Raw genomic sequence first — 10699 nt, 5'->3', positions numbered from 1 at the left:
GGCTCACCTGGCGTCTTGGCGGCCCGGCGCCCTCAGGCCAGGCCGCGGCGGCGGGCGGCGGCGGCGGCGGTGGAGGCGGCGGAGCGGAATCCGGGCGCGCGGCCCGCGCGGCGCGCTGGGTCTGGAGGCGGGCCGATGGGCTCCGACAGCCTTCCGCCCGCGGCCGCCTGCGCGTCTCAAACCCAGGACCCGGTCGTTGGCTTTCAAAACCTGCGCTCACAAAGGGATCGGAGAGAGCCGTCACACCAGAGAAAGCCGGAGTTCATGTGACCAGCGCAGTGCAGCCCGGGTTCCAGGGACGCGGGCTGTGGATCCAAGGGGAGGGGGGGGTGGGGGTGGGAGTGCTTTGTGAAAAGCCTCAGTGTTGTTTTCGGCCAGAAAGGACAGAATTCCTGGAATCTTTGAGGGCACGCTTTGGAAGGGGCTAGACGGGCTGCTTAGGAAACTGAGGCCGAGCCGGGAGTGACTTGCTGATCCCAAGTTGCAGTTTCCACCCCCTCGTACACAGTACTCTTTCCAACCATGAGAGATGACCCTCTTTCCTGGACAGGTTCAGTGAAACGCACGTTTACTGAATGTGGAGGAACTGGCAAGATTTGGGAACGTAATGAAAAAAAGAAAAAAAAAAAAAAAGGTGTGAGCAGGTGCCCTGGTTACAGTTAGGGATGAACGAAGCCCAACTGGAACCTAGAAGAGAAGACAGAATAATTTTTTCACTCCATGGAACCCGTGGATGTCTAGGTTGGAGTTTGACTTAGAAGGCAACTGGGCAAGATGCAGCTCTCAGTAAAAACAGAGACCAGGCCAGGGCCATCCCACTTATCCATGAAGTGTCACCCCCCCATATGTCTATGCTTATCATGTGTGCAATACACAGGCAGTGCACACTACTGGCTTCCATGTTCTTGAAATTTTATGTATATTTGTATTTTTTTTTCAGCCCATGTCCCGTTGCAATTTTTTTTTTTTCTTGGTGGATCATGGTTATTTTGAGATACAGTATGTGTCTATCTACCTGGTCTATTCATTTTAACCCCTATATAGCATTTCTTTATCCTTTGAGGGAAATGAAAGCAAACCTGCTATACATCACAGACATACATTGTGCTGTTCACCAGCTGTGGAACAGTGGTAGGAGTACCTTCACCTTTCCCAGGCTTTCTACTGCTCACCAAAGGTGGTGCCCACAAACCCTTACCACCATGCATGACTTCCTGTTTTCAGGTCTCAGCCACTGTTTCCTGATAAGGGACTTGGAAAGTTTGTCAGAGAGTTGAATGAGAAGTGCGACTCCTTATTCTCATTGATATTTATGTTAATGTTGCCATCATTAAAGAAGTCAGTTGCTTTTTAAAACTTGCAGCGCTGACTTTAGTTTTCTCACTTGCTCTGTTGGATGGTTTTTCTCCCATTAGTTTATAGTGTTTTATAAAAAATACACTCTGGTTATTAATCCCACCGAACATTTAATGTAACAACTGATTTATTTGATTCAGTTTCAATTATCTATTTATTTAATGCCTTACTGAGACTGGAGATTGAACCAGGGCTTCTCGCAGACCAGCGTACAGCTCTACCACTGAGCTACATCCGCAGCCCTTATTTCATTTACATTATTTGTTTATTTGTTTATTATTTGTGTGTGGGATGGGGGCGTGGCCATCCATATGCTATGAGCACCTGTAGAGATCAGAGGGCAACTTTAAGGTTCTCCCCTTTCAACACGTGAATTTCTGAGATTAAACTCTTGGTGTATACAGTATGGCATTTCAACATTTCAGTGTCTATACAACATAGAGAAGGAAAACTGGCTTATTCATTAGTTCAAACCTTTACCATTTCTTAGTGTTTTGAGTTACCCAAGATCCTCTAGGCTAAGGCGTCAAGTGTGCTAGGCAAGCACTTCACTACTGAGCACCCCCAGCCCTCTGCGGACTGTTTTGAAATATCCAGTAAACTACAGCCACAGTTTACTCTGTTTTGCTGTAAGAATTCTAAGAGGATTCTACTTAATCTCCCACCTTATGAACCATTTTCTACCTCTTAAGGATGTTCAAAGATCTCTCTCTCTCTCATGGTCTGACCATTTAGTAGGGTTCCTCAAAAATTACTTTTTGTTGATAAGTCATGACTGTAGTTAGTTTTGCTACTGTTATGGATCATAATGTACATATCTGTTTTCTGTGAAACTTAGGTGACCCCTGTGAAAAGTCATTTAACCTCCAGAGGGGTCAGGACCCACAGGTTGAGAACCACTGCTAGAAATTCAGCAGCTCTGTGGAACATTTTCTTGATTGATGATTGATGTGGGAGAGCCCAGCCCATTGTGGGTGGTGCCATTTTTAGGCAGGTGGTCCTCGGTTGCATAAGAAAACAAATTGACTCTAGCCTTCTTGCTCCCCCCCACCTCTTCCCCCTCTCCATGTTCATGGCTGGCCTCTAGTCCCCCTCCCTCCCTCTGCTTTTCTTTGTCTCTACTAACCTCTCAACTCCCCTCCCTATGCCCTGAATAAACTCTATTCTATACTAAGGAAGGAAGGAAGGAAGGAAGGAAAGAAGGAAGGGAGGAAGGAAGAACAAATTGGGCAAGCAAGTAAGCAGAAGTTTGCTTCAATTCTCACCTCCAGGTTCCTACCTTGAGTTCCTGCCCTGGCTTCCTTTCATTAGGTGCTGTTATGTGGTATAAGCCCAATAAACCGTTTCATTCCCAGGTTTCTTTTGGTCATGGTGTTTATCACAGCAGTAAAAAGCAAACTAGGGCCATCTTGCTATGTAGCCCACACCCTGGTGTCAAACCCGACACCTTTCTCCCCGAGTGCTATGATTTATAGGTATGCCACTGTCACAGCTACCACACACCGACCCAGCTACGTTTCCCCCTGCCCCCTCTGGCTTTTGTAATCCTGACTGTCCTGAAACTCACTCTGTAGACCAGGTTGGCCTCAAGCCTGTAGTTCTGCCTGCCTCTGCCTCCCAAGCACTGGACTAAGGGAGTGCACCACACCCAGCAGTATGCCTTTCATTTTAACAGCCTGCTTTGCATTAGTTATTCTACTTCACAGGGGCCGGACGGATGGCTCGGCAGTTAAGGGTACTTCCTGCTCTTGCTGGGGATCTTTAATATATATTTTACATATATATCTGGGGCTATGAAGGAAGATAGCTTAGCGAGTAAAGACATTTGCTCTCAAGTCTGATGACTGTAGTTTGATCCCTGGAACCCATATGGTGGAAGGAGAGAACCAGCTCTCACAGATTATCCTTTGACCTTCACATATGCCTTGTGACACCCCTCCTCCCCGCTTCCACAAAATAAATAAATGCAAAAAAGTCTAGAAAACCGTATCTCTACAGAATTTTTTTTGCAGTTATTCCCCAAACAATACTGTATGACAAGTATTTACATATCATTTGCATATATTAGGTAAGCGCCTGAGCACCCCTGGGTTTTTGGTATGCATGCATGGGGGTCCTGATCATCCTAGGTATCGTAGTGCTGTGCTGTCTGGAGCCTCGGGACCCACTAGGGCCTTGGACTGTATTCCATTTCACATCATGCAGGGATGTACTTTTCTCTGTATTTTGTGTCTTACAATGGTATATTTAATTGTTTCTGTAATTGTATGCATTTTTAGTATTTCTCCTCTTAAGATTACCAACATGAATGTTATATATCCTGTAATCAGTTGTAATTTTGTTATGAACTTCCAATAGAAAACATTGCTCTAGTCTGTGTCCAAACTGCCTTGAGCTGGTCTGATCTCAGAAGCTGAGCTGAGGTTAATACTTGGATGGAAGGATTGCTTCCCCCAAACAATATTAAATATTTTACATTTTGGTCAATAAATGATTATTCTCTTTACAAAATGTTTTGTTTTGTTTTTTTGAGACAGGTCCTACTATGTGTCTCTGTCTACACTGGAACTTAATATGTAGAGCATGCTGGCCTTGAACTCAGAGTGCTTCCTGCCTTTGTGAGGATTAAAGGCATTCACCAACGTGCCTGGTTACAAAACTTTTTATAGGATCAGGATATAACTGGGTGGTAGAATGTTTGCTTAGCATGTGAAAGGCTCCAGGTCAAACTCTCAGTACCATTCCTTTCCACCACCTCCATTATATATAATTTTAGTGCATGGTGATTTTTAAAAGTAGTCTGAACAAAATAGAGTACTTGAAATGTGTTGTGTTTTGCTTTGTAACCCTGCTGGTCCTTTTTATTTTGAGACTGACTTCAAGTAGACTGGCTTCATGTAGATTGGCCTAGAACTTGCTTTGTAGGTAAGGATGATCTTGAAAACACATGATCCTCCTGGTTCCACCTCCCAAGTGCTGGGATTCCAGGTGTGCACCACCACATCCAGTATGATTTTTGTAAATGACTAAAAAGAAAGTCTCTTGATTAAAAACTAACCATGCCTTTCAAGTTTCTTATAGCCTTATTACTTTATCAGTAATTAAGATAAGTATGTGAAAATATTTCATTTTTATTTTTCTCATAGTTCTGTAATTTTTTTGCTTTATATATTTTTGAGGACAAGTTGGATACAGTAAACTTATTTTTCCTTTGATATTGTTGCCTTCTAGAGCCTAGAAATTAGAGCCTCTGGCATTAAAACATGCTTTGTCTGGTAGTGTTAGCACATGTTTGCTGTCTTCTCTCCTCAACCACAGATGATCTTCGAACTGTTTTCCATCCTTAGTTTGTAAGTCATCTGTTTTGCAGACAGTTTTGTGGCAGGATGTTGAGCATCCTTTTGCCCTTATCTAGGGATCAAGGCAAAAGACAAAAGATTTAAGGTACCCCCCCTTTTGAATTTCATGTGGCCCCATGAGACAGTCCAGGCTGTCAGGACTGGCTGGTCACTGACCTGTCCCTATAACATGTACAGAGCAGATGTGGAGGCCTAGCACGCACCATGTGATCTCTTAGTCTCTTTAAGAAGTGGGCACACTTAAGACACAGAACCAGGTTTTAGTGCAGAGATTCCAAAGGACAGGTGGCTTCTAGTCCTTCTTAGCTCCTCTTGAGCCCTGGTAGTCCACTAACTAGGTAAGAGATAAACGACTTAACCTGCCGCCATCTTGCTGACCCTTCCCTGCTGTCTCACCTTTTTGGGTTACTTTTTCCTTTTCCTTGGATTAATTAGATTTCCTTCCTTCCTGTTTTGGGGGAAGGGTATATGTGTGCAGGGAACTTTATTGATTGTATTCAGAAGAGTAGGGCTCCCTAAGCCCTTCCCCTTCTTCTGGGGGTCTGTGGTGGAAAACTGAGGGGACAGGGACTACTCAAGGACTACTCAGCAGCCAAGGGTCTGGCCTCCTCTCTCTTGTCTTTGCTTGGGTGATAGTCTAGGGCTTCTTACTTCGTGGAGACCTTCGAAGGCCATGAGGTCGACCACCCTGTTGCTGTAGCCATATTTATTGTCATACCAGGGGATAAGCTTTAGAGAGTTGTCTTGAGGGCAACATCAGCCTCAGCATCAAAGCTGGAAGAAGTGGAGACAACCTGGTCCTCAGTATAGCCCAGGATGCCCCTTAGTGGGCACTCAGATGCCTGCTTCACCACTGTCGTGACGTCATCATACTTGGCAGCTTTCTCTATGTGGCATGTCAGATCCAAGTGGACACTATGAGGGTAGGAACATGGAAGGCCATGCCTGAGATTCCCATTCAGCTCTGGGATGACCTTGTCCACATCCTTGGCTGGACCAATGGATTCAAGGATGATGTTCGGGGCAGTTCCACATACATTATGCCATAGCTTCCCAGAGGTGCCATCTACAGTCTTTTGGGTGGAAGTGGTGGCATGGATTGGTCATGAATCTCTCTCTCTTTTAAAGATTTATTTATTATATATACGTACACTGTAGCTGTCTTCAGGCACACCAGAAGAGGGCATCAGATCTCATTACAGATGGTTGTGAGCCACCATGTGGTTGCTGGGATTTGAATTCAGGATAGCAGTCAGTGCTCTTAACCGCTGAGCCATCTCTCCAGCACCCAGGTCATGAATCTCTTGACAGTGGCAAAGTTGATGTGGATGACCTTGGCCAGAGGACTAAGCAGTTTTGGTGGTATAAGAAGCATCACTGACAGTCTTGAATGGGTTATCACACTTCTTGTGGTTCACACCCATTACAACCATGGGGGCATCAGCCGAAGGGGAGGAGATGATGATCCTTTTGTCCCCATTACTTTCAAGTGGGCCCTGGTCTTCTCCATGCTGGTGAAGGCACCAGTAGACTCCTCAGCCTGCTCTGTACAGCATCATTCTATGATGTTGGCATAGTCTCACTAGGGAAGACAGGTGGCCTTCCAGTTTGATGACAAAGTTTTCTGTTCTCCACCTTGACTGTACCATTGAATTTACTGTGGGTAGAGCCATACTGCTACATGTAGGCCATGTAGTTGAGGTCAAGGATGGGGTCATTGATAGTAATAATATCAACTTTACCAGAGTTGAAGGCAGCCCTTGCAACCAGGTACCCAATATGACCAAATCCATTCACTTCAACCTTCACCATCATCATCTCAGGGATGAGGCTGGCACTACACAAGATGTGGCTGTCTCTGGAGGAGCAGAGAGCATTTTTTCTCTCTCCTTCCTGGCTGTCTTAGAACTAGCTCTGTAGACTAGGCTAGCCTCACAGAGATCCGTCTTCCTCTCTCTGCCTCCTAAGTGCCTCCTAAGTGCTGGGATTAGAGGCATGTGCTGTCACTGCCTGGCTTCTCCTTACCTTCCTTCCTCCTTCTCCTTTTTTTTCCCCCCTTTTTTTTTTTTTTTTTTTCGAAGCTGGGGACCAAACCCAGGGCCTTGCGTTTCCTAGGCAAGCACTCTACCGCTGAGCTAAATCCCCAACCCCTCCATCTTCCTTCTTCTTCCTCCTTTTTTCTCTCTTCTTTCTTCTTCAATACAGTGTCTCACTGTGTACCTCAGGGTGCCTGGAACTCAAAAGATCCCTCTGCCTCTGTCTCTGGGTGCTGGGATTAAATGAGTTCACGACCATGCTCAATGAAGCAAGTTTTCTTCCTATTTTCTCCCTCGGCTAGGAGCCATTCTGATGTTCTTTTAGCGGTGTGAATGAACATTTTAAATTGTATAGCTGACTTCATAAGTCTAAAACCTGCTTCACAGGATGTGCTGGTGGATACCCGGTAACCCCAGCGCTCAGCAGGGACAGAAGCAAGTGGATCATTATAAGTTTGAGGGCAGCCTGGTTTACACAGTGAGCTCCAGGGTAGCTGGTGTTACATAGTGACACCCTGTCTCAAAAATATCTAAATGAACTGGTACCTTTGCTTTTTTTTTTTTTTTAAAAGTTTAATTCTATTAGTTTTTGAGATGGAGGCCCAAGTTGCTAAGGCTAGTCTTAAATTTTCTCCGTACTAAGAATGGCCTTCCATTTCTGACTTTCTTGCCTCTGCCTTCCTGGAGTTGAGATTACAGGGGGTAACCACTACTCCTGACATCGCCTACCCTTGCTTGAAGTCATAGAGACTATAAAATGCTTTCATCTAAATCACCTCCATCTCATATTTTATTGTTGTCCATTTTAATTTTGCTTTTTTTATTCATTTACTTATGTGTATATGTGTGTCTTTGTGAGTTTATGTTGCGTGCATATGCATGAAAGTGCTTGCAGAGGCCAGAAGAGAGCATCAGATCTGGACCTGGAGTTATAGATGGAGAGTTACCAACTGCCTGTGCTGGGAACAGAAGCCAGGTCCTTTACAAGAGCACCAGGCACCCTAACCACTGAGCCAACTCTAGCTTATGCTTGTAACATATTTCCACTTACCATTTTTTTAAAAAAAGATTATCTATTTTACTTATGTGAGTACACTATAGCTGTCTTCAGACAAACCAGAAGAGGCCATCAGATTCCATTACAGACAGCTGTGAGCTACCATGTGGTTGACTGGGAATTGAACTCAGGACCTCTAGGAAGAGCAGTCAGTGCTCTTAACCACTGAGCCGTCTCTCCAGCCCTCATTTACCATTTCTTTATTCTTCATTCTAGGTTCTTTCTTCATCTATCTTCGATGTAGCTCTCATTATTTGCGGTTTTAGACATATACTTTATAAAAATCATCAGTATTCCCTAAACAATGTATTATATCAACTATTTGTATTGCATTTATATCATATTAGATGTTAGTAGTAATATTGATATGATTTTTCTGGCAGGGTGTGCAAAGGTTATATACAAATGCTATGGGGGAAGGGCTTTGGAATGAGTCCCTTTCCCCGACACTGATGAATGACCATTTTTTTTTCAACTGTTGCTGGTGCTGTTGTATGAGCACTTCATTAATGTTTTAAAATTTCTGTCCTGGCTAGCTTTATGTCAGTTTGACACAGATAAAGTCATCTGAAAGGAGGAACCTCAACTGAGAAAATGCTCCCATATGATTCCGTTGTAGGATATTTTCCTTATGCGTGATTGATGGGGGAGGGCACCACTGTGAGTGGTGCCGTCTCTGGGCTGGTGGTCCTGGGTTCTGGAAGAAAGCAGGCTGAGCAAGCCACAAGCAGCAAGCCAGTAAACAGCACCCCTCTGTGGCCTCTGCATCAGCTCCTGCCTCCAAATTTCTTCCCCATTTTGAGTTCCTGTCCTGGCTTCCTTCAATGATGGGCTACAATGTGAAAGTATAAGTTAGATAAACCCTTTTCTTCTCAACTTGTTTTTTGGTTATGGTGTTTCAGCATAGCAATAGAAACCCTAACTAAGACATTATACTTTACCTCTAGAATACCTTATTAATTTATTTATGCAACAGGTTCTCACTATTTAGTCCTGGCTGGACAGTAACTTTGTATGTAGACCAGGCTTGCCTCAAGTTCCGAGAGATTTACCTGCCACTGCCTCCCAGTTGCTACAATTGAAGTTGTGGGCTTATCATGCCTGGCTAGAAATACTTTTGTTGTTGTTGTTGTCTTTTTTGTTTTTTAATGGTACATTGTTTTATACAGTATGTCAGTTTTCTTTTCTTTTTTTAAGGTCTATTTATTTTATGATATGAGAACACTGTTGCTGTCTTCCAACACACCAGAAGAGGGTATCTGATCTCATTATAGATGGTTGTGAGCCACCATGTGGTTGCTGGGGATTGAACTCAGCACCTCTGGAAGAGCAGTCAGTGCTCTTAACCACTGAGCCATCTCTCCAGCCCCCAGTCAGTTTTCTTAAGGTTTGGTGAATACACACACACACACACACACACACACACACACACACTCATATATATGTGGGTCTCTGTGTTAATTGCAAAACAATTTAAAAAGAAGCTTCTCTAATGAAGTTTGGGAGATGCACTAATCTATGAATATATATCTATATGCAATTGAGAATTTCACATTGTATTTTGATCATATTCACTCCCAACTAATTTCAAATCCATCCCTAAGTCCATGCTTGCCCAACATTGTATCCCTGATTTAAAAAAAATTCAGCTCATTTAGATTTGGCTGTATCCGTCTGGGTATGTGGCTATCCACTGTAGTGTGCTTAACCTACTAGAGACCATACCTTAAAGAAAACTAACTTTCCATCTCTTGGCAACTATCTACTACCAATAGCAAGTCAGCACAGGGCAGCTTGGGGGCATAAAGTTCACAGTACATCATTTATTACGTACAAATGTTTAGACTTACTTGTATTTTGCCTGCATGTATGTGTGTTATGCATATTTGGTACTTTTAGAGATCAGAAGAGGGTGTTAGATCTCCCAGAATTGGAGTTTCGAATGGGTGTGAGCTACCACAGTATTCTGGGAGTTAAATTTGGGTCCTCTTCAATGCCACGTGCTCCTAGCCACCTCTCCAGTGGCTCCCATTTCCCCATTTTTGAAGTGGTCTAACTGTAGCCCACATGAGCTTGGAAAATGCATTACATGGCCTAGCTTGCCTGGAACTCAACCTTTCGCTTCAGCCTCCCGAACTCTGGAACTAACACTTGTGAGCTACCACATCTAGCATTTCCTCCACCATTTTAAAAATAAATTGAGAGTATATATTAATGTATAAATGGTCTTCAATATTTTTACACAGTCATGTGTACATTGTAGGATAATTTGACAATTGCACCCATATTAGGAACTCTGTCTTCTAGTTGTCAAAGAAAAAAGGCCTTATTTTCTAAGCCTTTTGCCTTGTTTTTAAATGGACAACTTTCATCGACATCTACAAGGTAGGAAAGGGTTGGATAAGGTGACAGATGGAGTCCACACAGGAGTCTGGGAGAAAGGCAGGGCTGGTGTCAGTTCCACTTGCAGCGATCTAGGGAGGTGGATGATTCTTTGAGCCAAGACCCAAGGGGAGGTAGAATGTGCCAGGTGGACTGGGGACAAAGGGAAGGTGGATATTGTTTGCAGTGGCTGTGGCATGGAGTTAGGGGAGAGCCTAAGTTTGTCTAAGGTGTTCCCAAGTGAAACATAGGAAAGAATAAGGAAGCCCCCCTCCGCCATCCCATGTGAGGGGGTAGAAATACTATGCTGATCTTTAGATTTTAACTAGCAGATAGTGGGGAGTCCTTTCAGCTAGGGAGCAGTCGTGACCAGGTTTCCCAGGCAGAAGAATCACCATGGAGCAACGTAAGGGATGGCATGGAGTCTCTGTGGTAGTGACAGATGCTGAGGCCCAGAAGACCTTCAGTGATGCAGAAGAGTTAAGTGTTTTGTTTTTAAATCACAGTGG

Source organism: Rattus rattus, chromosome 6 (genome assembly GCF_011064425.1).
Source record: "Rattus rattus isolate New Zealand chromosome 6, Rrattus_CSIRO_v1, whole genome shotgun sequence".
Taxonomy (NCBI): domain Eukaryota; kingdom Metazoa; phylum Chordata; class Mammalia; order Rodentia; family Muridae; genus Rattus; species Rattus rattus.
The sequence above is the reverse complement of the archived record's forward strand: the minus strand, read 5'-3'. Positions refer to the sequence as shown.